This window comes from Doryrhamphus excisus, unplaced genomic scaffold (genome assembly GCF_030265055.1).
Source record: "Doryrhamphus excisus isolate RoL2022-K1 unplaced genomic scaffold, RoL_Dexc_1.0 HiC_scaffold_26, whole genome shotgun sequence".
Lineage (NCBI taxonomy): Eukaryota > Metazoa > Chordata > Actinopteri > Syngnathiformes > Syngnathidae > Doryrhamphus > Doryrhamphus excisus.
Window position 1 is genome coordinate 40,656 of NW_026652244.1, and position 27,803 is coordinate 68,458.

The following is a 27,803-nucleotide window of genomic DNA, read 5'->3' on the forward strand; positions in this document are numbered from 1 at the left end:
AAAGAAAAACAATGGCCCTTGAACTTCTGCAGGGATCAGGTAGCTAATAGGTCATCAATTTATAAGGTACATTTTTAATGCACTCATTGAAAATATAATGATTTTGTAGTTTTCCAAATGGATTCCTGGTGTGTGATCTGTGCCTCCAAAGACCCACCTACTGATTCCACCACTTGTGTGTAACTGAGGAGTGAATGGATAATGGCTTCACTTCATTGTGAAGCACTTTGAGTATCTTGTAAAAAGGTATGGTTCTAATTAATATTAACCCTTCCTTCACCTTGTTTATTAAAACATTTTTGAAATAAGGAAGCTTGGCCACGTCAAGGGGTTTTCATGAGACCGTTACTGCATGTTGTGGGGGGTTTGGCAGTTTAACTGTCACTTGCGGCCCTGACTTGTGTGTTTGCTGTCTGTTCATCCATCTTGTAATGTATTGGCATGGTGGTGTTGTGGCGCAACCCCGGGATGCGAGGAATGACACTCGATTGCAGGCAAGAACAGAACAGGGCAACACAAAAACATGGCATTGACACAGGAGCGCAGGTGGATAACGTGCAACTAAGAGACAAACTGGAGATTGCCTTGGTCTGGACGGAAACAGGATGACATGGAGCAGAAGCGGGATGCGTCTTTTCCACCAGACACTGACGAAGCAGCAGAAGAGGCAAATTGTGCCTTCTGGCTTGCTGCAGTGAGCCCTGCGTCTTGACCAACAAGAAAGGGAGCAGATTGTGCTTCCTCTAACGCACAGCAGATGGCACCATCTGGTGAAGGGGTGTCACACAGTATGTTGATACAATATGTTACCTATTCTCCCTAGTCCTCTCCCTAGTCCTCTCCCTAGTCCTCTCCCTAGTGCTCAGTGTAGTTGCATGTAGGTGTACACAGATATTTTTTGAAGTCGTTGCTCAGTTATTTGTGTAATGATTTCAGTTTGTTCATGTGGAACAAAAAACAGTGTACCTGTTAGATCCGAGTGGATATGCTGCAGAAAAGAAGGCGTCAAAAATGGCTGCAAACAAAACTAAAGTAAATATTTATGCTTACAACTCACATTATGTAAAATAATACATGTTTTTCCAGGGAATACCTGCACATGAGAAGGGTGCGCCACAAAGCAAAAGACTGGATTGATATTGATTGGGAAGGGGCGGTGATGAAACATCCACTGCAAAAGGATGGAAGCAGTTGTGGTGTCATCGTAGCCAAGGTAATTTACGGGATACAATTGAGCATAATTGGACTTGAAACCTACTCTATTAACAAAATTATGTCTAGATGGCAAAGGAAATTATTCAGACGTTTCTAAGGATCCCCAATATAATGTTTTCTACAACGACAGACAGCATGAGAACTGAAAGAAAAACAATGGCCCTTGAACTTCTGCAGGGATCAGGTAGCTAATAGGTCATCAATTTATAAGGTACATTTGTAATGCACTCATTGAAAATATAATGATTTTGTAGTTTTCCAAATGGATTCCTGGTGTGTGATCTGTGCCTCCAAAGACCCACCTACATCTACTGCTGCCACAGCTACATAGACTGTGAAGAGTGATACTGGTTGGGTAAGATTGATAATGCAGAATGACATTACATTTACAGGACATTAATTGTTGATTTTGACAGTTTCATTTTTTCCCATTATGACAGATTTAATGTGACATATGTGACCGGTGGTTTCACGGGGAATGCGTTGGAATAAAAATTGACGATCTCAAGAAAGCGGAAGATAATCACTGGCTTTGTCCTCTGTGCCAATAAAAGTTGATGTTGGCAGAACATTGTGTTTTAAGTGTTTTAGTGTCTTGTCCAGCCTTTACGGCAGATCTAGATACCCCTCCATGCTAAACAGATTTACTATGCCAGGGAAAAGTGTAAGCTACAATTACCATGTTACATAAAACTGTCATGATCTGTGTTGTTGCTCTGCTGCCTCCTGCTGCCTCTTCTCTTTTAGTACACCTTGATTGGCAGCAGGCGGGCTTCTTCTGCACACCAGAGCCCAATAGCCCTGGGATTACTTATCATCCCTGCTCCTAGCTGCAAACCACCAGATTGGGACAATCTGGTGAAAGCAACGCTTTGACCCCTCACTTTCTGGCTTTTACCTGTATTGTACTGAGTACCTGCCCGCTGGTTTCTGCATCCGTGTTTTTGGTTCCAGCACCTAACGCGTCATTTTCCTGAATCCCTTTAACTACAGTATTTTTGTTTTAACTTGGACTGCTCCTTGAGTAGGCTGCACTGTGTCGAGTGGTTAGTGTGCAGGCCACACAGCTAGGAAACTTGAGTTCTATTCCACCTTCTGTGTGGAGTTTGCATGATCTCCCCGTGCATGTGTGGGTTTTTCTCTGGTCACTTCGGTTTCCTCCCCCATTCCAAAAACATGCTAGGTTAATTGGCCACTCCAAATTGGCCATAGGTATGAATGTGAGTGTGAATGGTTGTTTGTCTATATGTGCCCTGGGATTGGGCTGGCCACCAGTCCAGGGTGTATTCCCTAACACAGCTGGGATAGTCTCCAGCATGCACGCGACCCTTGTGAGGATAAGCAGTAGAAAATTAATGAAAGAATGAATGCTCCCTGAGTTGTGCTTTTGTTGCAACTTTGCCTCATTGTTTGGACACCTCCTGTTCTATGTATCGACTTCTATCCACTTCCGATGCAGAGAACCTACTCCATGCATTTGTCATGTCTCACCTCTATTACTGTGTGCTGCTTGTGCTGCTTTCTGGTCTTCCAATGTCTAGTTTGTAAAGCTTGCCGTTAGTACCTTCAGGTACGACCACGCTACCATTTGAGCCACAATGCCCCAACAAGGACAAGAAAGAAGAATGCGGGCTCGAGAGCCTTTTCCATTGGGGCTCCAGCATTGTGGAATGCCCTAACTGCTGATACTAGAGCTGTTACCTCAGTGGAAATGTTAAAGTCTCAACTCAAGACTTATTTGTACACTTTAGCATTTAGTTAATAGTATTCCCGGCCTGATTGACTGCCACTCCTATGGTACCATCATAAGAGTCCTACTGATACAAAGTGGTTTGGAGGTCAAGGATCCTGACCTGGGCGCTATTGGTATTTATGTAAACATTTTTTTTTTATATAAAATCTTGGGAAAGTTTAGTAGCAAAGCAGAAATGCCTGTATGGTACTAGCAGACAATTCCTACAAAGTGGTTTGGAGGTCAAAGGTCACATGACCTGGAAGCTATTGATAATGATTTGTGTAAAAAATCATCAAAAATCCTAGTAAAGTTGAGTAGCAAATCAAAAAAACGTGTACGGTACTAGCAGACAATTCCTACTGATACAAAGAGGTCAAAGGGCACATGACCTGGAAGCTATTGATAATGATTTGTGTAAAAAAATTCATCAATAATCCTAGTAAGGTAAGTAGCAAAGCAAAAAGGCGTGTATGGTGCTAGCAGACAATTCCTACTGATACAAAGCGGTTTGGAGGTGAAAGGTTACATGACCTGGAAGCTATTGATAATAATTTATTTCAAAACATTATATAAAATACTAGCAAAGTTGAGTAGCAAAGCAATAAGGCCTGTACGGTACTAACAGACAAGTCCAACTGATACAAAGTAGTTTGGAGGTCAAAGGTCACATGACCTGGAAGCTATTGATAATAGTTCATTTCAAAAAATTACATAAAATCTTAGGAAAGTTGAGTAGCAAAGCAATAAGACCTGTACGGTACTAACAGACAAGTGCAACTGATACAAAGTAGTTTGGAGGTCAAGGGTCATATGACCTTGAAGCTATTGATAATATTTAATTTCCAAATATTATATAAAATCCCAGAAAAGTTGAGTCGCAAAGCAAAAAGGCATGTATGGTACTAGCAGACAATTCCTACTGATACAAAGTGGTTTGGAGGTCAAAGGTCACATGATATGGAAGCTATTGATAATATTTAATTTCAAAAAATTATATAAAATCCCAGCAAAGTTGAGTAGCAAGCAAAAAGGCGTGTATGGTACTAGCAGACAATTCCTACTGATACAAAGTGGTTTGGAGGTCAAAGGTCACATGACCTGGAAGCTATTGATAATAGTTCATTTCAAAAAATTACATAAAATCTTAGGAAAGTTGAGTAGCAAAGCAAAGAACCATGTACGGTACTAACAGACAAGTCCAACTGATACAAAGTGGTTTGGAGGTCAAGGGTCATATGACCTGGAAGCTATTGATAATAGTTCATTTCAAAAAATTACATAAAATCCTAGCAAAGTTGAGTAGAAAAGCAATAAGGCGTGTACGGTACTAGCAGATAAGTCCAACTGATACAAAGTGGTTTGGAGGTCAAGGGTCGTATGGCCTGGAAGCAATTGATAATGATTTGTGTAAAAAATTCATCAAAAATCCTAGTAAAGATGTAATGGCCACAGAAGTTCATCAGCTGAGGTAGTGGGGTCCATCAGTGCGGCATTTCCACTGTTTTACATCCAAGCATATTGTCACTCATCTACTTTTACACACAGCATAACACACAGCATAATACATTTGCATACATAAACCGGAGTTATGTCAGCTTCCAGCCAGCAGGTGTCAGACGAGGACGACAGAGTGGACGGGGCTGAAACAGCCCAGGACCTGACCGCTCCTTGAGCCTTGCCGACATGTCACCTACAGGCATAGCCACACAGCAGTCACTGAACTGTCCAGCCTGTTGGGGTCCATGTATTTGGACCAGCCAGATCAGGACGCCGCACAGGCTGATGAGGGCGATGACGAAACAGGGCTGTACACTCAGCACACTCAGTCAAGAGAAGGGGCTTAGAGCGGCAATGGAGACGATGACGGCAGAATTAAAGGCATATGTGGACACCAAGCTACAACATTTTGATCAAGTTGTGGTAGCCTGCTTGAAACGCCGAGATGCAAGGTGGGACGAAGCGCTTAAGAAGACCCTGACCAAGAGTCGCCTGCCCTGGAGACCTGCTAGTTTCTCCACCCCTGCACCTCCAGCGTCAGGCAGCAACCAGCCGCCTGCCATCGATGCCACCTTTCCCATTCCGCCGGCTGTCACAGCGAGGATGGAGTTTCCCCAGTTTGGAGAGTCCAGGGGTTCTGCTGATGTAACATAATTCATTGAGCAATGTGAGAACTTCCTGGCTCTCAGGCCTCTGAGTGATGCCGAACCCTGTGGGAACCCTCAATGCAGTCCTAAAGGGACCTGCACGAAGCTCGTGGTTGGCTGCCCGCAGTAAAATAACATGCTGGGCTACCTTCAAGCAGTCCTTTCTTGAGGCTTTTTTACCCGCCGACTACCAATCTGAGATCGAAGAGCAGCTCCGTTCCAATGTGCAAACCCCCAATCAGTGTCTGCGTGACTTTGCGTATGATTACCGCGCCCTGTGCCTGAAATGGAGACCCGACATGGAGGAAGAGGAAATCGTGCGGCGCATACTCGGTGCCTGTAACCCAAGGCTGGCCAGCGTGTTGCGGGGTATCGTATCCACAGTGGACCAGATGGTTAAGGTTGTCTCCCTGATCGAGAGGGACTGGAGCAACACCAAAGACTATTGGAGTCGTGTACAACAGGCTAACCCAGTGAAAAGGCCGGGCAAGAAGGCGGAGCAGGGGTCAAGCCAAAGCACAGCAGCTGACCTCGCCTTTGCAGTGGGAGAAAAAGCCCTTTTGGTCGTGCCTGTAAGCCTGCGAGGTTCGCATGGGGATGCAGTCCTTGACTCAGGGTGCTCCTACTCCCTGATTAGTCACTCCTTGTGGAAGGCAATAAGGAAGGAGGGGGAAATCCTAGAGCCAAGCGGAATTCCAAGGTTCATCATGGCCAATGGGCAAGAGAAAAGGGCACTTGGAAAAGCCACCCTGCTCCTCACCCTGCAGGACTTCCACGGCACTCTGGTAGTACATGTGATGCCTGACAACCATTTGTGTATGCCGCTGCTCCTAGGTCTTGACTTCATGGCCCTGACTGAGATCACTCTGAAACCTCATCTCCGCAAGTATGCTATGTCAGGTGGGAAAGAGTTTAGGTTTCTCAACAAAACCCGAGATAAACTACACTGGAATCATACTCAATCTTCTGTGAATTTTTACATGGCTGTTGACGAGGAGCCCAAAGGCCACCCATCCAACATTCCATTCTTTGAGGCTCAGCCCGAAGTTGTGAGGCCGCTGCTGCAGAAGTGGCCAAACGTTTGGACTGAGACCACTGGTGCCACCCGGATCATTACCCATAAAATCAGGACGACCGATGAGGTGCCGGTGAGGCGGAGCGCTTACAGGGTGTCAAAAACAGCAGATAATCGAAGAGCGATTGAGCCATCAACATCGCCGTGGGCATCGCCTGTAGTGCTGACTCCCCGGAAGGATGGGGCACCCCGGTTCTGCTTGGATTACAGGGGCCTCAATGCTAAAACACTGCATGATGCGTACCCCATGCCCCTGGTCCATGAGATATTGGAGTCCCTGCTCGGCGCCACCTATTTCAGCTCCCTGGACTTGCAGAGTGGATACTGGCAAGTGGCCATGGATGTGGAGTGCAAGCCGAAGACTGCCATGACCACCCACCTAGGCCTGTTCCAGTTCAAGGTTATGCCTTTTGGACTGCAGAACGCTGGGGCTACCTTCCAGCGGTTGATGGAGACCGTCTTGGGTGAGCTGAGAGGGAGGACCTGTTTCATGTACATTGACGATATCATTGTATTCTCGAAGACAGAGGAACATCTCCTCGACCTTGATGCTGTGTTCGAAAATTACATCAAGCCAACTTAACGCTCAACGTGAAAAAGTGCCACTTACTCCAACCCCAGCTCACCTTTTTGGGACATCTGGTTTCCGGGAAAGGGGTGGAGGTGGATCCAGCTAAGATCTCTGCTATTACTGCCTACCCGCCGCCAACCAACCTGAAAAGTCTCCAGAGGTTTCTGGGGTTGGTGGGCTGGTACCATAAATTCATCCCCAGGCTCGCTGACTTAGCAGCGCCCTTAAACCATCTAAAAAAGAAGGATGTGTCTTGGGAATGGAGCCCAAGTTGCCAAGAGGCCTTCAACCACCTCAAAGCCTTGCTGCAGTCACCGCCATTTCACCCGATGGGGGGTTCCTAAATACATGGTGTCCGACCGTGACCCCCAGTTCACTAGTCAGTTGATGTCCCGGTTGTGTGAAGCTTGGGGAGTGTCCCATAAGCTGACCACAGCCTACCACACCCAAACAAACATGACTGAAAGAGTCAATCGGACCTTAAAAACAATGATTGCCTCCTTTGTGGGGAACCATCATCAAGACTGGGATGAATGGTTGCCTGAGTTCCGTCTCGCTCTCAACACCGCAGTCCACGAGACAACAGGCACCACTCCCGCCATGTTGGCCCTTGGTAGGAACTTGATGGGACCGCTGGAACGACTGGTACACAAAGCTCCATCACCACACACATCCGCATACCACACAATACACACACACACACAGTTGCACAATGAAGTGGAGAGACATGTTGGTGCGGCCAAAGCTCGACAAGCCAGATATTGTAATGCAGGTCGCAGAGATGTACACTTCGCTGTCGGGGATCTGGTCTGCGTTAGGGCACACCCACTATCCAAAGCTTCGGCAAAATTCTATGCCAAACTTGCTCCCAGATGGGTAGGCCCTGCTCGGGTAGAGAAGAAATTAGGTCCTGTAAACTATAAATGTGGTAGACATGAAGTCCTATTACGGCCCCGGTAAGCCGCTGGCTGGGGGGGGGGGGGGGGGGGGGGTGTAATGGGCACAGAAGTCCATCAGCTGAGGTAGTGGGGTCCATAAGTGCTTCGCTACGATATACTCAGCTGTAAGAAAAACTACTGCCATGATCTGTGTACGGGGAAACAGGTACAGGACCATATATACGTGCATCATCATTGTTACCATGCATCCTCCTCATCTGCAAGAGCGACTGCAGTGAGCAGACACGCCTGTAGGTGGCGCGTATTTAAGGAGGCTCTTCACAGGTTAGGGGCACATGGTTACCACAACACTATGGAAATCATATGAAGTGCTGAGCTTTGAACAGGATTGGTGAAATAATGCCAGTCTGAGTGGCCACAAGTGAGAATTATTCCTTGTGCGCATTTCCTTGTGGTCTTTTCCCTTAATGTATATATAGAAATAAACATAAAAATGAAATCTATAGGAACATTAATAAAAACTAAAATAAGCATGTGTAAAACTATAAAAACATTTGGTTAAGATCCAAAATAAAAGGTACAGGGTATAAAATAATCATTAAATAAAAGTCAAGTTCAAAAGTTAAAAAAAGAGTATACTAGGAGCAAGAGTTAAAAGCCAAATTAAATAGGCGGGTTTTGAGCCTATTTGTAAAAATCTCAACGTTCTCTACGGCCCTCAGGTCCTCCAGCAGGCTGTTCCACAAACGGGGCCATAAAACTGGAAAGATGCCTCATCGTGTGTGTCCATGTTTTAACTCTGGAAATACATAACAGGCCGGTGTCGGAGGACCTGAGGGTCCGCGAGGGTTCGTAACTTATAAGTAATTCAGAAAGATAAGAAGGCCCACAACCCCTAAGACATTTAAAAACCATTACGAGAACCTTCAAATCGAACCTGAAACATACACGGAGCCAATGCAGTGATTTTAGAAGCGGTGTAATATGCGCCTGCCTTCTGGTCCTCGTCAGCACACATGCATCAAAAGTTGGTCTGTAAAAGTTGTAGACTTGTGATGTTTCTTTTAGGAAGACCAGAAAGCATGGCATTGCATTAGTCAATACGACTGGAAATAAAAGCATGCATCAGCATCTCTCTCTAGCTTCTGGATTGTTGCTTTTTTCTTGTCTTGCCAAATAGGACCTCTCTCTCGAACCCATTTTACTCTTGGCAAAACAGTGACAATCCAGATCCTAACCTCAAACTACTGCTATTTTTGTTTTGTTTTGTTTTGAGAGTTATTACTTTTATTGTTTTATGAGTTCTTATCTTGACACATTCTTGCAGGATTAACAGAAACATCTGCAGGCAGGGTTGCTGTTGTCGCATCCAGGCACCTCCAGGACCTGGGGGTCACTGGGGGTCTGAGATCAGGGTCACAGGAACATTCCCTCTTCAGCACAGTCAAACACTTTCTATTGTCTAAGCAAATGGATATGAGGGTGATAACTGACATTATATTCATTCTATCTACATTTTATTCTAACAAAAGGAAAACGTGCATGACAGCCTTTTCAATTGATTTGAGTCTAAAATTCAAGCTTTGCTCACAGACAAATTTGAAGCAGCTGGAATGAGCAATCTGCACCTCCGAATCTGAGTTTATGGTTCTTGCCCAGAAAAGCATAGCTCACAGCCGTAACGGTATCGTGGTTCGTACTCTGTGTTGTGGCCGCAGCAACCCTGGTCGAATCAGGGTCATGGCAGGTGTGTGTTGCTTTTGGAATTGTATTGTCTGTCCACTTGTGTGGTGATATACAAATACACTAGTTTTGACCACACCTGTATCACATCAGTAAACATCATTAGTAGTGATGAGGTGCCAGGGCTTCGAAGTGTGTGTCGAAAAATCGAGTGGGCACTTCTACAAAGCGTGTACCAAGGCTTGATTCATTTGAGGGAGGGGCCAGAATTGTACCACATGACCTTCACCCATCCATGGTAAGGTTAATAGTACTACATTATAATAGTAACATATTACAGTATAAACAACACAACCATGATGAAGCTAGCCATATCACATGATACATGGCATTTATGGACAAGAAAACATTCAGTATTTTATACATACTGTATATTTTATCTTACACTTTGTAGATTAATCATTCGGTTATACATTTTTTTGTGGTACATAATTTCCAAGAGCCAAAACAGATCAGCATTCAATGCATCACACATGAAGATACATCCGCCTGTAATTCGATCCACGGCCAGCAGGTGGTTTCGTGTGCACATGAAGATTCAAGAAATGAATCCATTCTCTAACCAGTTGACTGAAATGGTTCCAAGCCTCATGGGGCTTCATTGCTGATGCTAATGATTCATTAGCATGCTGTAAGATTTTAGTTTTTAAAATGGCCTCTTACTAGCCCAGGATAGCCATAGCCTCTGAAGCGCACCCCAGACCAGACAGTCCAACAGTATTTTCCCCAGCACACACACAACAGGCCTTCCACCCAGCAATTCACCAGCCCCTTTTACCCGTGAAGGGCCAACCATAATTCCCCAATGAGAGGGTGAGGCAATTTATCTAAAAGGTACCATATTTACAATTTCAACACTTTTCTTTTATGTTCCAAAGGCCTTTCAATATTAGCACACTTAAGTTCCACTTTCTGGATACATTTTAAGCACTAGACTACATTTAACTACATTTACCCAGAAACTATACAGTTAACCCCACCCGCTCCTCCAGGTGACACTTGGGAGAGTCCAATCAAGGTGATCAGCCTCTAGCCTGCACTCCCATGGGCGCACCTCCATGCTTGTGCCCCGATCAATCACCTTCTCGTAAGAAAGGAGAAACTGATGAGAAATTAGGAACCAAACCAATGACTTCTAAATGAAAACTAACTAAGGTGGCAATGAAACAACTTAAATGGCAAACAAATATAATTAAAGTACTAACCAGGATGTATGTGTAAATAACAAAAGCCAGCTATATACACAAATAGGAAACATGGCCGTGTGTATGTGGGACATACACCTGATCAAAGAGGGATGATTGGCAGCTCCCTCACACATGCAATCAATCAAAGTATAAGGTACGATGTCGGAGATCAAGAACGCTTTTGTTGGCAAGAAAAAGCCATAACATACCATGTGGAGAATACAGGTATCAAACCCACTATCTCCTGCATGTAAAGCAAGAGCTCTGTCCTTTGAGTTCATTCCCGCCGGTGCACAAGAAGGCTGCCACAGTTTCTGCAACACCAAAACACTAATTAAGACTCATTTGGAGTCAGCCCCAATCTGCCCCCACTTCGGACACATCGTCGTGTTTCATTGTTTGGCAACTGCTTTGTGACTTCACCAGTCCCCTTAAAAGCCCCTTCCTTCAGGTTTCCATAGTGTAGTGGTTATCACGTTTGCCTCACACACAAAAGGTCCCCAGTTCAAAACTGGGTGGAAACATGGCCTTTCAAGACCTCCTTTTACAAAAAAATCAAGATGACAAATAAGAACAAGGATATGTGCTTGATGTCTGAAGGTGTGTACACGAGCATCCATCCCCAGTTTGGACACACAATCCATATTTCCCGGATGACTGATGGGCTAGGAATACATAACAGGTCGGTGTTCGAGGACCTGATGGACCGCGAGGGTTCATCACGTAAAAGAAATTCAGAAAAATAAGAAGGCCCACAACCCCTAAGGCATTTAAAAACCATTAAGAGAACCTTCAAATGGATCCTGAAACATACAGGCAAAGATATCTTTCAGATGTATCAATAAAAATGCTGAATCGCCCAATATGGGGCTCAAACCCACAACCATGAGATTAAGAGTCTCATGCTCTACGGCTGAGCTAATCAGGGCTTTTGCTGTTCTAGATATAATTTTTTGTTCTGTTTTTATTGATGCGGCCATCCTGATGTTTGATCAATTCCACAGCTGACCTAGTTTCTCAGGGAACAGAAGGAGCGAGACCTGTAGGGTCAGGATGGCCGAGTGGTCGAAGGCGCTGCATTCAGGTTGCAGTCTCTAATGAGGCGTGTGTTCAAATCCCACTTCTGACAGTGCGGGGCCGCAAGTCTTTCCAGTTCCAGTTAAAAGCCCGGCTCCTCATGTAGTTTCCATAAAGTACCAAGGTATTGTCCTGTTGCCCTTGTATTTTGAGGGCAAAAGGAGGCGTTTGCAAGAGGACCTCAGACCTGGTCACCTGAACAGGGACTTGAATCCGGGACACTCAGATCAAAAGTTTCATGTTCGGGACCAAATGGTCCTTCGAGCCGAATATCTTCCCAGTGACCTGCAAGATCCAGAGGGAGGCAGGGATGTTCTGTGCCTCCATTGTCGAGGCGGCAGTGGCCCTAAGGTGGTCAGGGCCTGTCGTGGCGGTAATCCTAGAACCCGTTGGTGGATACCGTTGGTGAGGGATGCCGTCAAGCTGAAGGAGTTCTATTGGGCCTTTTTGGCTCATGGGACTTCAGCTGACAGGAACCGACAGACCAAGCGGTCCGCGGCTTTGGCATTCGCTGAGGCAAAAACTCTGACATGGGAGGAGTTTGGAGAAGCCATGGAGAAGGACTTCCGGACGGCTTCGAAGAGATTCTGGACCACCATCCGGCGTCTCAGGAAAGGAAAGCAGTACACAGTGAAGACGCTGTCAAACGCTTGGCTGTACTCATTTGCCTCAAAACAGCAAGACCTTCGATAGCTCATTTGGAAGAGCGGAGGACTGTAGTGGTTCAAGCTGGCATCCTTAGGTCGCTGGTTCAAGTCCGGCTCGAAGGACAAGCTGTTTCTTATGTTATGTCTGCCAGGAAAGAATGGCAATACCTTCTTGTCTGAAGGACCTCCACTTCCCTGTCAATGGAGTTGGACTTGAGTCTTTGTCACGCAGTCTGAAATTGGCAAACGGAGTAATTCTGATTGAGTGATCATTTGAGTGTCTATTTGAATACGTTTCATCTCAACTCCTGTTGGGAAAGGACAGCCATTTCCGTGAGAGCACAAGACCCCTGGATTGTACCCGAAAATACTTTGCGCTCAACAGAGAGTAAAGTTGTTGTCCTGGTTTGCAAAGCCTCCATTGTAACGCCAGAAGGTGCCAGTCACATTCAAAACAAAGGGTTCCATGGTGTAATGGTTAGCACTCTGGACTCTGAATCCAGTGGTCCAAGTTCAAGTCTTGGTGGAACCTACTTGCCCTGAAGCAATTGAGTGTTTGGACTGAGTCTTCCTGTAAGAGTATGATGACTTATTGACTTACTCTACAAATCAGTGGTAACTGTGGATCAGGATGAGGTCCCCAACCGACGCCAATGTCTGTGACAGCTGATGTCAAGGATCAGCTGATCAGAAGATACTTGGTTTGTGTGCGGGGCCACAAGTCTTTCCAGTTCCAGTTAAAAGCCAGTCTCCTCATGTAGTTTCCGTAGAGTACCAAGGGATTATCCTGTTGCCCTCGTAGTTTGAGGGCAAAAAGGAGGCGTTTGCAAGTGGACTTCAGACCTGGTCACCTGAACAGGGACTTGAATCCAGTTTCATGTTCAGGTGACTGGCTCAACCTTTGTCTTGTCTGACCATGAACAAGATATTTGGCTTGTCCATGTGGGCTGTTTAAGACCTCAGTCCATCTTGGAGGTGGAAATTTCGGGACCAGGGCTTCTTCATCTCAACAAGGACAAGTCTAGAGAACACGGCCAGGATTAGGTTTGGGGTATTTGTCTGACGCTGATGGATAGATCCTGGACTCAATTCTGATCCCAACATCTCTTCGACAAAAAATGTATTACGGAAAAGGATTCCTATGAGAATGCAGGTATCAATTCTGCTACTTCTCACATGCTAAGCGAGCGCTCTACCGTTTGAGCTAATTCCCCTGCTGTTGCAGCGTTGGCAGAGAAGGTCCAGTCTCAGAACTATTTTGGTTCCTTTGCTGGACTACGTCAAAGCGACACAGTCTCTGCCTTTCAGAGTGCTCCCATAAAGCAGTCCCTGGTGGTCTAGTGGCTAGGATTCGCAGCTCTCACCGCCGCGGCATTGGTTCGCTTCCCGGTCAAAGAATTGAGATTTGGATAGGTTTTGACTGGAGATAGAGTCGCCAGATGGTCAACCTCCCACCTGTAGGCAGACTCGTCGCCCACATTACTGAGGCCACATCGGCGATGACGACAGGACTTGGCACAGACATAGCTTCACCCTTCCCCCACTTTTGGCACCAACTGAAAAAGCAAGAACCAAAAACTCTGACTTGGAGGTGCTGATTGCTGCTTCCAGTTGCTTCCTATTCGTCTGTGAGCAACACTTGAATTTTAGAGTCAGGTTCATTGAAAAGGTTTGCAAGCTAGCCAGGACCAGCGGCATCCACCTGCAGGAGGATTTGGTGGTCCTTCTCCAACTGGACAACATCTGCCACAGTCCAGGGCGGTGGCAACTTCTGATTGGCCGGCCTATGCCGCATCTGCACAATCTGAAATATGTCAAAACAACTAGGCAGGAAGAGAAGGGGGCTTTTTGCAGCTGCGCCGTTCTAAGACGCGCTTAAAATGGTAGACCAACAGGGAGTATGATAATTAATCTCAAGTCTATAATTTATTGATGTGTTTTATTCGTATTTCTGTCGTCAGTCGCTTCAGGATGACAGCAGTTCGCAGATAGCGCTTAAAGATGACCCTAACCGTTCGACCGAGGACCAACCCAAATTCTCCACTCAAAACCTGTCCAAATGTCAGTTTCCTGACCGGGAATCGAACGTTATGGCTGCACTCTGAGAGACTGTGTCACTTTGACGTACTCCAGCAAAGGAACCAAAATAGTTGTTAGACTGGACCTTCTCTGCCAACGCTGCTCCAGCAGGGGAATTAGCTCAAATGGTAAAGCGCTCGCTTAGCATGTGAAAGGTAGTGGGATCAATGCATTCTACATAATCTCTTTTGTTTTTTGTGATGAAATTTTCCCAAGTAGCGCTTGCTTAGCATGTCAGAGGTAGGGGGATCAATGCCCACAGTCTCCAAGGAGTTATTTGCCCTTTGTAGAAGAGAAGTTGGGATTGGATCTACATCCGACAAATACCTTAAACCAGAACAAAATTCTCAGCGATGACTGAACATCTTGCTCCTTCTGTTCCCTGAGAAACTAGGACAGCTGAGGAATTGATCAAACATCAGGAAGGCAACATCAATAACAACAAAACAAAAAATGATGTTCAGGGCATAAAAAGGCCCGATTAGCTCAGTCGGTAGAGAATGAGACTCTTAATCTCAGTGTCGTTTGTTCGAGCCCCACATTGGGCGATTCAGCATTTATTGATACATCTTGAAGGTGATTATTCATTATATTGTTGTAACCCAGCCAAAGCTATTGTTTATGTTAATTAGTATAAAACATAATCTGTATTTCATCATTAGTTTGAGGAGTTTTATTTTGTGTTGTTTTGTGTTAAAAAGCAGTGTTTTCTCTGTGTATTCTGTGACAGCATTTAAGGGGTTAACCCAGTGGGGACATAGTTGAGTGGGACACGAGCCCGGAAAGAGAGCAGGGAGGAAGAGGTGAGCGACGTGGGGAGTGGCTAACGTGAGGTGTGCGAACGAAAAGGGACAGAGGCAGTCTGTATTTGCTTGATAAGCAGCTTTTCAAAACTTGTGTGTTTGGGGTTTTTTAATGATTGTTTCCACGACAGTCAGTAGAAGAAGACCATCGGCACGTTAACGGAAGAAAGGAACCTCCACAAGGCGTTTCGGTACCGTTTATTGTGCAACAAGTTAGCGCATGCTAACAGCTCTGCAGGCGTGGTCTAGAGGCTGTTCGCAACAAGTGAGCCGAGTGTGCTAGACTAGTTTAACTTCTCCAGTTAGACCTTGAGTGGGGTAGTCTGTTCGTTTTCATCCAGAAGACACAAAGAGGACAACCCAGATAGAGCTAACGACCAAGGCTTCCCGGCTACCGTAGCTTTCTGACAACGAGGGAGGCAAGACTGTGGCTGGACATAAACATCAGTGGATCTGCTGTGTTCCTGCACGTGAGTGACTGACATCGGAATATACAGAGACACGTTTCTTTTAATTTGCTTTCCAAGGAGTGAAGGGGCCGTATTGGTTTTGGGCCACAACGAACACTAGCAACGACCAGGCCTGCAACGTAAAGTGTGGGGTTAACAAGGTGTTTAGCTTTGCCGGCTTTGGGGGACAGTGTCTGAGTGTGAGTGTGTGAGTGGTGTGTTGTGGGCCCACAAATTAGTATAGGTGTCTATTAACTCAAGTAACTGTAAGACCGGTGTTATTCCAGGTTGTAACTAAGGATGACATGTTATGTTATATTTTTGGTAAAGACTATGTTCTTTTTTGACATTTGATATATTGCACAACTTTTGAATTAATTACTAAATAATTGATAATTACTTTTCGAAAAGTGGTGTTGTGTGAATTCATTTACTTACCTGTCTATTTCGTTTAGCACTAAGGATCTGCATACTTAAACAGTTAAAAGAAATTCAAAATAGTTAAAACTGAGTTGATCAGAATTAGATTAATTGATTTAAAAGAACCCAAAAGCCCTCTCCTCAGTCACATGACTACGAGGGGACGCTACATTGTTTTAATTTATTATACTCATCTCACAGTTTGTCTTGATACACCCACATGCCCGCATGGCTGCACTCTGAAAGGCAGAGACTGTGTCGCTTTGATGTACTCCAGCAAAGGAACCAAAATAGTTATGAGACTGGACCTTCCCTGCCAACAGCAGCGGAATTAGCTCAAATGGTAGAGCGCTCGCTTAGCATGTGAGAGGTTGTGGGATCAATGCCCGCATTCTCCATAGTCTCTTCTGTTTTTTGTGATTAAATGTTCCAAGTACCGAACACTAATCTGGGCCCCAATCCCGATATCTAGGCCAAATACAGCCATAGGTATCACCCTAAACCCAGTCCTAACTGCATTCTCCAGTCTAGCACCTTGTCTTGTCTTGTCTTGTTTTGGGATCAATGCCCGCAGTCTCCTAGGAGTTCTTTGCCTTTTGTAGAATAGATGTTGGGATCGGATCTACCCCTTAGCATTCGACAAATACCCCAAACCCGGGGAATTGCCTCAAATGGTAAAGTGCTTGCTTAGCATGCGAGAAGTAGCAGAATCCATACCCGCATTCTCCAAGGAATCCTTTGTATTTTGTAAAAGAGATGTCGGGATCGGAAATGAGTCCACGATCGATCCCTCAGCATCAGACAAATACCCCAAACCTAATCCTGGCCATGTTCTGTAGACTAGTCTCTTGTCATGGCATAATGAAGAATCCCAGTCCGTGATTTATTGTTCTCAAGTAGCGCTTCAAGGTGACCCCAACCATTCCACCGAGGCCGAAGACAAATCCTATCTCCAGGAAAAACCAATCCAGCCGCAGCAGTGAGAGCACTGAATCCTAGCCACGAGACCACCAGGGACTGCTTTTGGTCTGCACTCAGACCACAGGAGGAAGATAAAAGAGATTGGTTTCACATTTAAAACTTCTCCTCACTGCCTGAACAAGGACTTGAACCCTGGACCCTCAGATTAAAAGTCTGATGCTCTACCAGCTTAGCTATCCAGGCCCTTGATAAACGAGGACAACTCAATGAAGACAAAATCTTCTGGCATACTGTACTTGTCCTTGCAGAGATGAAGAAGCCCCGGTCCCGAAATGTCCACCTCCAAGATGGACGGAGGTCTTAAACTGCCCACATGGACAAGCCAAATATCTTTTGGACAAAAAGAGTTCATGGTCAGACAAGACAAAGGTTGAGCCTGTCACCTCAACATGAAACGTTTGATCTGAGTGTCCGGGATTCAAGTCCCTGTTCAGGTACCAGGTCTGAGGTCCACTTGCAAACGCCTCCGTTTTGCCCTCAAAATACGAGGGCAACAGGACAATCCCTTGGTACTTTATGGAAACTACATGAGTAGCCTGGCTTTTAACTGGAACTGGAAAGACTTGTGGCCCTGCACACAAACCAAGTATCTTCTGATCAGCTGATCCTTGACATCAGCTGTCACAGACATTGGCGTCGTTTGGGGACCTCATCCTGATCCATGGTTACCACTGATTTGTAGAGTAAATCAATAAGTCATCATATTCTTACTGTTAAGGAAGACACAGTCCAAACACTCGATTGCTGCAGGGCAAGTCGGTTCCACCAAGACTTGAACTTGGATCACTGGATTCAGAGTCCATTATACCATGGAACCCTTTGTTTTGGATGACTGGCACCTTCTGGCATAACAATGGAGGCATTGCAAACCAGGACACCAACTTTACTCTTTGATGAGCGCAAAGTATTTTGGGGTACAATCCAAGGGTCTTGTGCTCTTATGGAAATAGCTGTCCTTTTCCAACAGGAGTTGAGATGAAACGTATTCAAATAGACAAACTGCATTGGCCACTCATTCAGAATTTCTCGGTTTGCCAATTTCAGACTGTGTGACAAAGACTCAAGTCCAACTCCATTGACAGGGAAGGTGAGGTCCTTCAGAAAAGACGGTATTGCCATTCTTTCCAGACACAACATAAGCAAAAGGCTTGTCTTTCGAGACGGACTTGAACCAGCGACCTAAGGATGCCAGCTAGAACCACTACAGTCTTCCGCTCTTCCAACTGACCTATGGAAGGTCTTGTTGTTTTGGGGTGAGTGAGTACAGCCGGGCGTTCGACGATGTCTCATTGAGGTTCTCTAACGCGCTGTGGCTGGGAATGCCACTATGGACAGGATTTGGATTAGATAATCAAGTATTGTGGTGGAGAGTCTGAGGTGGAAAGTCTCAGGTGGAGACTTTCTGATCGAATTCAGAGGTCATCAGTTGGTCCCGAAAACTGTCTGGGCACTTTTTTCACGATGAAAGGTATGAAAACAGCCCTGCTGCATTGGCCAGGAATCAGATCCGGGTCTCCCACGCGGATCGATCGTGGATTCATTTCCGGTCCCAACATCTCTTCTACAAAAGGCAAAGAACTCCCAGGAGACTGCGGACATTGATCCCACAACAAGACAAGACAAGGTGCTAGACAGGAGAGTGCTAGACAGGAGAATGCTAGACAGGACAATGCTAGACAGGACTGGGTTTAGGGTGATACCTATAGCTGTATTTGGCCTCGATATCGGGATTGGGGCCCGGATTAGTGTTCGGTACTTGGGAACATTTAATCACAAAAAAGAAAAGTGCTTTTTTAGAATGCGGGCATTGATCCCGCTACCTCTCACATGCTAAGTGAGCGCTCTACCCTGCTGATGCATTGTTGGCAGAGAAGGTCCTTCCTGTTTTGGTTCCTTTGCTGGAGTACGTCAACGCGACACAGTCTCTGCCTTTCTGACTGCAGCCACGATGCAGTCCCTGGTGCTCTAGTGGCGGATTTGGGTTGGTCCTTGGTCGAACAGTTCGGGTAATCTTGAAGCGCTATCTGTGAACTGCTGTCATCCTGAGGCGACTGAATAAAATATCAATAAATGATGGACTTGAGTTCTGGTAAGTACTACACAACAAGATAAGGTGCTGGACTGGAGAAGGCAGATAGGACTGGGTTTAGGGTTAGGCCTAAGGCTGTATTTGGCATAGAAATTGGTATTGGGGCTCAGATTATTGTTTGGTACATGGGAACAATAAATCACGGACTGGGTTTCTTCACTATTACATGACAAGAGACTGGTCTAGAGAACACGGCCAGGATTAGGTTTGGGGTATTTGTCTGATGCTGATGGATAGATCCTGAAATCAATTTTGTCATCTCTTCTACAAAAAACAGATTTTGGAAAAGGATTCCTTGGCGAATGCGGGTATCAATTCTGTAGGGTTACGATTCGGGTAGAGCAAACCCGTCTCACTAGAACAAGACCTCTCTCAATCTTTTTCTCCAAGTGCTCAGCTGTGTTGTACAATCTGACAGTCCTTTGATGCCAAGTCATTCCAGTCGTGGATAATGGACCTGACCAGGAAAATGCCAGCTGTGGGATTTCAACCAGTGATACAACTAATTTAACTAATTGATGTCCCTGCGAGAACAGCCACCTACATTCAGTGGACACTCAGCAGAGGAGGGGAAAAGATAGTTGGTCAAATTACAAGCCTAGCAAAGAGGGGCTTGTTTGTTCAATTCCTGCAGTCCTCTTCTGGTATTTCCATGACTCTGGTTTTCATACTTTTCATCTGAGGTCATGTTGAAGTACAAAGAATGTTTTCCGGAGAAACGCAAGACCCCAGGATAGGTCTGCTTTGTACACTTCTCAGCAGCGGTCATGTTGAAAAGCACCCCTGGTTTACGCCACTTCAAGATGCAAGAAGCTGTCAGAAGTGGGATTTGAACCCACGCCTCATTAGAGACTGCAACCTGAATGCAGCGCCTTCGACCGCTCGGCCATCCTGACCCTCCATGTCTTGCTCCTTCTGTCCCCTGAGAAACTAGGTCAGTTGTGGACTTGATCAAACATCAGGATGGCCACATCAATAAAAACAGAGCAAAAAATCATATATAGAGCAGAAAAAGGCCCGGTTAGCTCAGTCGGTAAAGCATGAGACTCTTAATCTCATGGTAGTTGGTTGGAGCCCCACATTGGGCGATTCAGCACTTTTATTGATACATCTGAAAGATATCTTTCATGTTGAAAATTGTTCAACATGCAGAAAACATTTCATTCCAAATACACAAAAACAAGTCTTTTGACCAAAGGCCTGGGGGCTCACTTCGTAGGGCATCAGACTTTTAATCTGAGGGTCAAGAGTTCAAGTCCCTTCAGAGATCAAGCACATATCCTTGTTCCCATTTGTCACCTTGATTTTTTGTAAAAGAAGGACTTGGAAGGCCATGTTTCCACCCAGTTTCGAACTGGGGACCTTTTGCATGTGAGGCAAACGTGACAACCACTATACTATGGAAACCCAAAGGAAGGGGCTCTTAAGGGGACTGGCGAAGTCACAAAGCAGTTGCCAAACAATGAAACATGACGATGTGTCCAAAGTGGGGGCAGATTGACAATTGTCCAAATGGACAAAGATGTCTCCTTTGTAGGGAAAATTGTTCCAGAAATAATGGGCTTTTCTTCAACAAAACAAGACATCACAATCACGGCTTGAAAGAAACACCTTAGCCACCCTCGGGCTCACCTTGATATCTCTGTGGACTCAACTTGTGCCCTTGGAGTCAATGGTTTGGCTTGTAACCTCCTCTAACCTTGTCTGGGTGCATATAAGTACTAGCATAGAAGTGTTTCAAATGTACTTCTTCCCTGAGATCATATTTCTCCTCTCTTGTAGAGAAGTATTGGATGACATTTTTAGCTAATTGCTTATTTTTAGCCTTATGCATTGAGTTTCTGGTAAGTACTACACAACAAGATAAGGTGCTTGACTGGAGAAGGCAGTTAGGACTGGGTCTAGGGTTAGACCTAAGGCTTTTTTGGCATAGAAATCGGGACTTGGGATCAGATTAGTGTTTGGTACTTGGGAACAATAAATCACGGACTGGGTTTATTCACGATTGCATTACAAGAGACTCGTCTAGAGAACACGGCCAGGTGGACTCAACGTGTGCCCTTGAGGTCACTGGTTTGTCTTGTAACCTCATCTCTGGCCTTTTGAAGAATGAAGCCAGCCAATAAGCCTTTTCAAACTGTTTGCCAAGTCGCAACATGAACAGGGATTGTGCTGAATCCCAGGCTTGAATCAGGGACCTTCAGAACGTCAGTCTAACACTCTCCCAAGTGAGTATTTCAGCTTTTAAGGTGGCGTTCTGCTTTTTCAGTCATTTGCTAAAAGTGGGGGCAGTGGGAAGCTGTGTCTGTGCCACGTATGTTGCTGTGTACCTGGTCCAGTGTGTTCTCAACTTGGGTTGGAATGTCCCCATGCTGGTAACGGGTGGGGAATACAGTCCGTTGATGAGGATACAGAAAAGGTACAGAAAATTGATGGTTTTCATTGGTTGACGTCCCCAGATATATAGTATAGTGGACAGTGTCACCCCCTGTCACGTGGAAAACTGGTGCACAATTCCCAGACATGGAGTTCCTGTTTTGTATGTCACAATGTGACATATAACCTTCAGTAGGGTTACGATTCGGGTAGAGCAAACCCGAAGACCTCTCTCAATCTTTTTCTCCAAGTGCTCAGCTGTGTTGTACAATCTGACAGTCCTTTGCTGCCAAGTCATTCCAGTCGTGGATAATGGACCTGACCAGGAAAATGCCAGCTGTGGGATTTCAACCAGTGATACAACTAATTTAACTAATTGATGTCCCTGTGAGAACAGCCACCTACATTCAGTGGACACTCAGCAGAGGAGGGGAAAAGATAGTTGGTCAAATTACAAGACTAGCAAAGAGGGGCTTGTTTGTTCAATTCCTGCAGTCCTCTTCTGGTATTTCCATGAATCTGGTTTTCATACTTTTCATCCGAGGTCATGTTGAAGTACAAAGAGTGTTTTCCGGAGAAACGCAAGACCCCAGGATGCAATAGGTCTGCTTTGTACACTTTTCAGCAGCGGTCATGTTGAAAAGCACCCCTGGTTTACTGGGTGACGCCACTTCAAGATGCAAGAAGCTGTCAGAAGTGGGATTCGAACCCACGCCTCATTAGAGACTGCAACCTGAATGCAGCGCCTTCGACCGCTCGGCCATCCTGACCCTCCAGGTTTTGCTCCTTCTCTCCCCTGAGAAACTAGGTCAGTTGTGGAATTGATCAAACATCAGGATGGCCACATCAATAAAAACAGAACAAAAAATGATATCTAGAGCAGAAAAAGGCCCGGTTAGCTCAGTCAGTAGAGCATGAGACTCTTAATCTCATGGTAGTTGGTTGGAGCCCCACATTGGGTGATTCAGCACTTTTACATCTGAAAGATATCTTTCATGTTGAAAATTGTTCAACATGCAGAAAACATTTCATTCCAAATACACAAAAACAAGTCCTTTGACCAAAGGCATGGGGGCTCACTTCGTAGGGCATCAGACTTTAAATCTGAGTGTCAAGAGTTCAAGTCCCTTCAGAGATCAAGCACATGTCCTTGTTCCTATTTGTCACCTTAACTTTTTTTTGTAAAAGAAGGACTTGAATGGCCATGTTTCCCAGTTTCAAACTGGGGACCTTATGCGTGTTAGGCAAACGTGATAACCGCTACACTATGGAAACCTGAAGGAAGGGGCTTTTAAGGGGACTGAGCTCAATTTTATTCCACACATTAAAAATGTTACAAAAACAGGATTTTATTTTTCATTTAAAGAATACAGCCAGAGTCCGCCCGTTCCTCTCTCGGGCAAATAGAGACATGCTGATGCATGCTTTTATTTCCAGTCGTATTGACTATTGCAATGCCCTGCTTTCTGGTCTTCCTAAAAGAAACATCACAAGTCTACAACTTTTACAGAACAACTTTTGCTGCACGTGTGCTGACGAGGACCAGAAGGCAGGCGCATATTACACCGCTTCTAAAATCACTGCATTGGCTCCGTGTATGTTTCAGGATCCATTTGAAGGTTCTCTTAATGGTTTTTAAATGCCTTGGGGGTTGTGGGCCTTCTTATTTTTTCTGAATTTCTTTTACGTTATGAACCCTCGCGGTCCATCAGGTCCTCCAACACCGACCTGTTATGTATTCCCAGCCCATCAGTCATTCGGGAAATATGGATTGTGTGTCCAAACTGGGGATGGATGCTCGTGTACACACCTTCAGACATCAAGCACATATCCTTGTTCCCATTTGTCATCTTGATTTTTTTGTAAAAGGAGGTCTTGGAAGGCCATGTTTCCACCCAGTTTCGAACTGGGGACCTTGTGCGTGTGAGGCAAACGTGATAACCACTACACTATGGAAACCTGAAGGATGGGGCTTTTAAGGGGACTGGTGAAATCACAGAGCAGTTGCCAAACAATGAAACACGACGATGTGTCCAAAGTGGGGGCAGATTGACAATTGTCCAAATGGATAAAGATTTCTCCTTTGTAGGGAAAATTGTTCCAGAAATAATGGGCTTTTCTTCAACAAAACAAGACATCACAATCGCGGCTTGAAAGAAACACCTTAGCCACCCTCGGGGTCACTTTGATATCTTGGTGGACTCAACTTGTGCCCTTGGAGTCAATGGTTTGTAACCTCCTCTAACATTGTCTGGATGTCTGGCCTTTTGAAGAATGAAGCTAAGGTCCTTTCAGCCAGCCAATAAGCCTTTTCAAACTATTTGCCAAGTCACAACATAAACAGGGATTTTTCTGAAAACCGGTCTTGAACCAGGGACCTTTAGAACTTCAGTCTAACGTTCTCCTAAGTGAGTATTTCAGCTTCTAAGGTGGTGTTCTGCTTTTTCAGTCGTGGGTATAAGTGGGGGCAGGGTGAAGCTGTGTCTGTGCCACGTGTGTTGCTGTGTACCTGGTCCAGTGTGTTCTCAACTTGGGTTGGAATGTCCCCATGCCGGTAACGGGTGGGGAATACAGTCCGTTGATGAGGATAAGAGCTACAGAAAATCGGAAGGATTTCACTGGTTGAAGTCTCCAGCTACCATAAAAACGGTCATGGGCCACAAGCCTGTTCTGAATTCCGCTTTGGCCAATCGACACTACATCAACTCAGCAGCAGTCCTTGTTAGTATAGTGGCCAGTATCTCCGCCTGTCACATGGAAGATTACGCGGTTCGATTCCCAGACGTGGAGTTCCTGTTTTGTGTGTCACGTTGAACCTTGAGCAGGGTTGCGGTTGCAACAACCAGTCCGGGAGAACAAGACCTCTATTCATCTTCTTCTCCAAGTGCTCAGCTGTGTTGTACAATCTGACAGTCCTTTGCTACCAAATCATTCCAGTCGTGGATAATGGAGCTGACAAGGAAAATGACAGCTGTAGGATTTCAACCAGTGGCTCCTGAGCGAAAGGAGCCTTAATCTGGTGCTTCAGACCACTCATCCACCCAACCCAAAACGGTGCCCTGATCAGGAAAAAACTGTGACCTTGTGAGGTTCGCTGACAACGGAGGACACTGAAATGGAGCCGCACAAAGGAGGGTACCTGCACTGTTTACGTGTCCGTCGACCAGGTAGACCGGGATTCGATTGGCGGACTTGGAATTGTTTTCATGTGCAGTGACAGCAGTTCACAGACAGCGCTGAAAGATGACCCGAACCGTTCGACCGAGGACCAAGACAAATCCTATCTCCAGTCAAAACCTAACCAAATGTCAGTTCCCTGACCGGTGTTAGGGTTAAACCCAAAACATTATCACTAACTGTGAAAGAAGACACAAAGACGTGAGATATAGGCTTGCAAGGAGAGTGATCAGAGACTGTTCAGTAACATTCATCCAACCTACTCTGAAAAACAGTCTCTGCTCTCCTTCTTTTATTAAAGTTTAGGTGTGCCCTATTACATAGGTCTCAATCGTCTAAGGGAGGGGGAACAGTTCACACGGTTGAGACTGGTTTCAACATCAAGCATATTTTGAGAAAGCAAAGACAGATAGGAGACATCAAGCTTATTTTGAGAAAGCAGAATGTCTCAAGGAGACATCCTGTTATTGAGTGTCTAAAGGAATGTGATGAGTTATGCAAACGTGTGATCTATGTGCATGTAATAGTAACTTGGATAATATGAAGCAAGCTTATTGAATTTGATTACATGATATATACAGCTTTATTCCAACTACCGGGAATCGAACAACGGCCGCGGTGGTGAGAGCACCAAGTCCCAGCCACTAGACAACCAGGGACTGCATCATGTCTGCACTCTGAAAGGCAGAGACTGTGTCGCTTTGACGTACTCCAGCAAAGGAACCAAAATAGTTCTGAGACTGGACCTTCTCTGCCAACACTGCATCACCAGGGGAATTAGCTCAAATGGTAGAGCGCTCGCTTAGCATGTGAGAGGTAGCGGGATCAACGCCCGCATTCTCCATAAACTCCTTTGTTTTTTGATGAAATGTTCCCAAGTAGCGAATACTAATCCGGGCCCCAATCCCGATATCTAGGCCAAATACAGCCATAGGTATCACCCTAAACTGGATTCAGAGTCCAGAGTGCTAACCATGGAACCCTTTGTTTTGGATGTGACTGGCACCTTCTGGCGTAACAATGGAGGCTTTGCAAACCAGGACAACAACTTTACTCTCTGATGAGCGCAAAGTATTTTCGGGTACAATCCAGGGGTCTTGTGCTCTCATGGAAATGGCTGTTCTTTTCCAACAGGAGTTGAGATGAAACGTATTCAAATAGACACTCAAATGATCACTCAATCAGAATTACTCCGTTTGCCAATTTCAGACTGCGTGACAAAGACTCAAGTCCAACTCCATTGACAGGGAAGCGGAGGTCCTTCAGACAAGACGGTATTGCCATTCTTTGCCGGCAGACATAACACAAGAAACAGCTTGTCCTTCGAGCCGGACTTGAACCAGCGACCTAAGGATGCCAGCTTGAACCACTACAGTCCTCCGCTCTTCCAACTGAGCTATCGAAGGTCGTTGCTTTGGTGCGAATGAGTACAGCCAAGCGTTTGACAGCGTCTTCACTGTGTACTGCTTTCCTTTCCTGAGACGCCGGATCCAGAATCTCTTCGAAGCCGTCCGGAAGTCCTTCTCCATTGCTTCTCCAAACTCCTCCCATGTCAGAGTTTTTGGCTCAGCGAATGTCAAAGCCGCGGACCGCTTGGCCTGTCGGTTCCTGTCAGCTGAAGTCCCATGAGCCAAAAAGGCCCAATAGAATTCCTTCAGCTTGACGGCATCCCTCACCAATGGTATCCACCAACGGGTTCTAGGATTACCACCACGACAGGCCCTGACCACCTTAGGGCCACTGCCGCCTCGACAATGGAGGCACAGAACATCCCTGCCTCCCTCTGGATCTTGCAGGTCACTGGGAAGATATTCGGCTCGAAGGACCATTTGGTCCCGAACATGAAACTTTTGATCTGAGTGTCCCGGATTCAAGTCCCTGTTCAGGTGACCAGGTCTGAGGTCCTCTTGCAAACGCCTCCTTTTGCCCTCAAAATACAAGGACAACAGGACAATACCTTGGTATTGGTACTACCTTGGTACTACATGAGGAGCCGGGCTTTTAACTGGAACTGGAAAGACTTGCGGCCCCGCACTGTCAGAAGTGGGATTTGAACCCACGCCTCATTAGAGACTGCAACCTGAATGCAGCGCCTTCGACCGCTCGTCCATCCTGACCCTCCAGGTCTCGCTCCTTCTGTTCCCTGAGAAACTAGGTCAGCTGTGGAATTGATCAAACATCAGGATGGCCACATCAATAAAAACAGAACAAAAAATGATATCTAGAGCAGCAATAGACCTGATTAGCTCAGTCGGTAGAGCATGAGACTCTTAATCTCATGGTCGTGGGTTCGAGCCCCATATTGGGCGATTCAGCACTTTTATTGATACATCTGAAAGATATCTTTCCTGTTGAAAACTGTTCAACATGCAGAAAACATTTCATTCAAAATACACAAAAACAAGTCTTTTGACCAAAGGCCTGGGGGCTCACTTCGTAGGGCATCAGACTTTAAATCTGAGTGTCAAGAGTTCAAGTCCCTTCAGAGATCAAGCACAAGTCCTTGTTCCTATTTGTCACCTTAACTTTTTTTGTAAAAGAAGGACTTGAATGGCCGTGTTTCCACCCAGTTTCGAACTGGGGACCTTTTGCGTGTTAGGCAAACGTGATAACCGCTACACTATTGTTAGGGTTAAACCCAAAACATTATCACCCACTGTGAAAGAAGACACAAAGACGTGAGATATAGGCTTGCAAGGAGAGTGATCAGAGACTGTTCAGTAACATTCATCCAACCTACTCTGAAAACAGTCTCTGCTCTCCTTCTTTTTATGAATTAGAGTTTAGGTGTGCCCTATTACATAGGTCTCAATCGTCTAAGGGAGGGGGAACAGTTCACACGGTTGAGACTGGTTTCAACATCAAGCATATTTTGAGAAAGCAAAGACAGATAGGAGACATCAAGCTTATTTTGAGAAAGCAGAATGTCTCAAGGAGACATCCTGTTATTGAGTGTCTAAAGGAATGTGATGAGTTGTGCAAACGTGTGATCTATGTGCATGTAATAGTAACTTGGATAATATGAAGTAAGCTTATTGAATGTGCTTTATTCCAACAATATGTGTTTCAAAAACATTGTGCATTTGGACATTTGCGGGGCTAAGAAAACAGACCACATTAGCAAAACAAAAGAGGT

General features: G+C 45.4%; 1 long non-coding RNA gene and 12 other non-coding genes across 14 annotated transcripts; 6 read left to right on the top strand and 7 right to left on the bottom strand.

Moving 5' to 3' along the window:
- Positions 1 to 167: 167 nt before the first annotated feature.
- LOC131119365 (uncharacterized) lies at positions 168 to 1,760 on the top strand. Of its 2 annotated transcripts, XR_009126326.1 has the most exons (4): positions 168 to 1,213; positions 1,282 to 1,399; positions 1,470 to 1,570; positions 1,656 to 1,760. It is a non-coding gene; the product is annotated as an uncharacterized LOC131119365 (long non-coding RNA). The 2 variants fall into 2 exon arrangements; XR_009126325.1 differs by having other exon boundaries at positions 168 to 1,399.
- A 9,260-nt stretch (positions 1,761 to 11,020) lies between these two features.
- trnav-cac (transfer RNA valine (anticodon CAC)) lies at positions 11,021 to 11,093 on the top strand. Its single transcript has one exon. It is a non-coding gene; the product is annotated as a tRNA-Val (tRNA).
- A 523-nt stretch (positions 11,094 to 11,616) lies between these two features.
- trnal-cag (transfer RNA leucine (anticodon CAG)) lies at positions 11,617 to 11,698 on the top strand. The gene has a single exon. It is a non-coding gene; the product is annotated as a tRNA-Leu (tRNA).
- Positions 11,699 to 12,329: 631 nt separating this feature from the next.
- trnay-gua (transfer RNA tyrosine (anticodon GUA)) lies at positions 12,330 to 12,416 on the top strand. The gene is given in 2 exon segments: positions 12,330 to 12,366; positions 12,381 to 12,416. It is a non-coding gene; the product is annotated as a tRNA-Tyr (tRNA).
- Positions 12,417 to 12,753: 337 nt separating this feature from the next.
- Positions 12,754 to 12,825, top strand: trnaq-cug (transfer RNA glutamine (anticodon CUG)). The gene has a single exon. It is a non-coding gene; the product is annotated as a tRNA-Gln (tRNA).
- A 7,103-nt stretch (positions 12,826 to 19,928) lies between these two features.
- trnal-cag (transfer RNA leucine (anticodon CAG)) lies at positions 19,929 to 20,010 on the bottom strand. The gene has a single exon. It is a non-coding gene; the product is annotated as a tRNA-Leu (tRNA).
- Positions 20,011 to 20,448: 438 nt separating this feature from the next.
- On the bottom strand, positions 20,449 to 20,521 carry trnav-cac (transfer RNA valine (anticodon CAC)). Its single transcript has one exon. It is a non-coding gene; the product is annotated as a tRNA-Val (tRNA).
- Positions 20,522 to 22,178: 1,657 nt separating this feature from the next.
- On the bottom strand, positions 22,179 to 22,260 carry trnal-cag (transfer RNA leucine (anticodon CAG)). Its single transcript has one exon. It is a non-coding gene; the product is annotated as a tRNA-Leu (tRNA).
- A 1,116-nt stretch (positions 22,261 to 23,376) lies between these two features.
- Positions 23,377 to 23,449, bottom strand: trnav-cac (transfer RNA valine (anticodon CAC)). Its single transcript has one exon. It is a non-coding gene; the product is annotated as a tRNA-Val (tRNA).
- Positions 23,450 to 25,986: 2,537 nt separating this feature from the next.
- trnay-gua (transfer RNA tyrosine (anticodon GUA)) lies at positions 25,987 to 26,073 on the bottom strand. Its single transcript is given in 2 exon segments — positions 25,987 to 26,022; positions 26,037 to 26,073. It is a non-coding gene; the product is annotated as a tRNA-Tyr (tRNA).
- Positions 26,074 to 26,702: 629 nt separating this feature from the next.
- trnal-cag (transfer RNA leucine (anticodon CAG)) lies at positions 26,703 to 26,784 on the bottom strand. Its single transcript has one exon. It is a non-coding gene; the product is annotated as a tRNA-Leu (tRNA).
- A 119-nt stretch (positions 26,785 to 26,903) lies between these two features.
- trnak-cuu (transfer RNA lysine (anticodon CUU)) lies at positions 26,904 to 26,976 on the top strand. Its single transcript has one exon. It is a non-coding gene; the product is annotated as a tRNA-Lys (tRNA).
- Positions 26,977 to 27,224: 248 nt separating this feature from the next.
- trnav-aac (transfer RNA valine (anticodon AAC)) lies at positions 27,225 to 27,294 on the bottom strand. The gene has a single exon. It is a non-coding gene; the product is annotated as a tRNA-Val (tRNA).
- Positions 27,295 to 27,803: the final 509 nt, after the last annotated feature.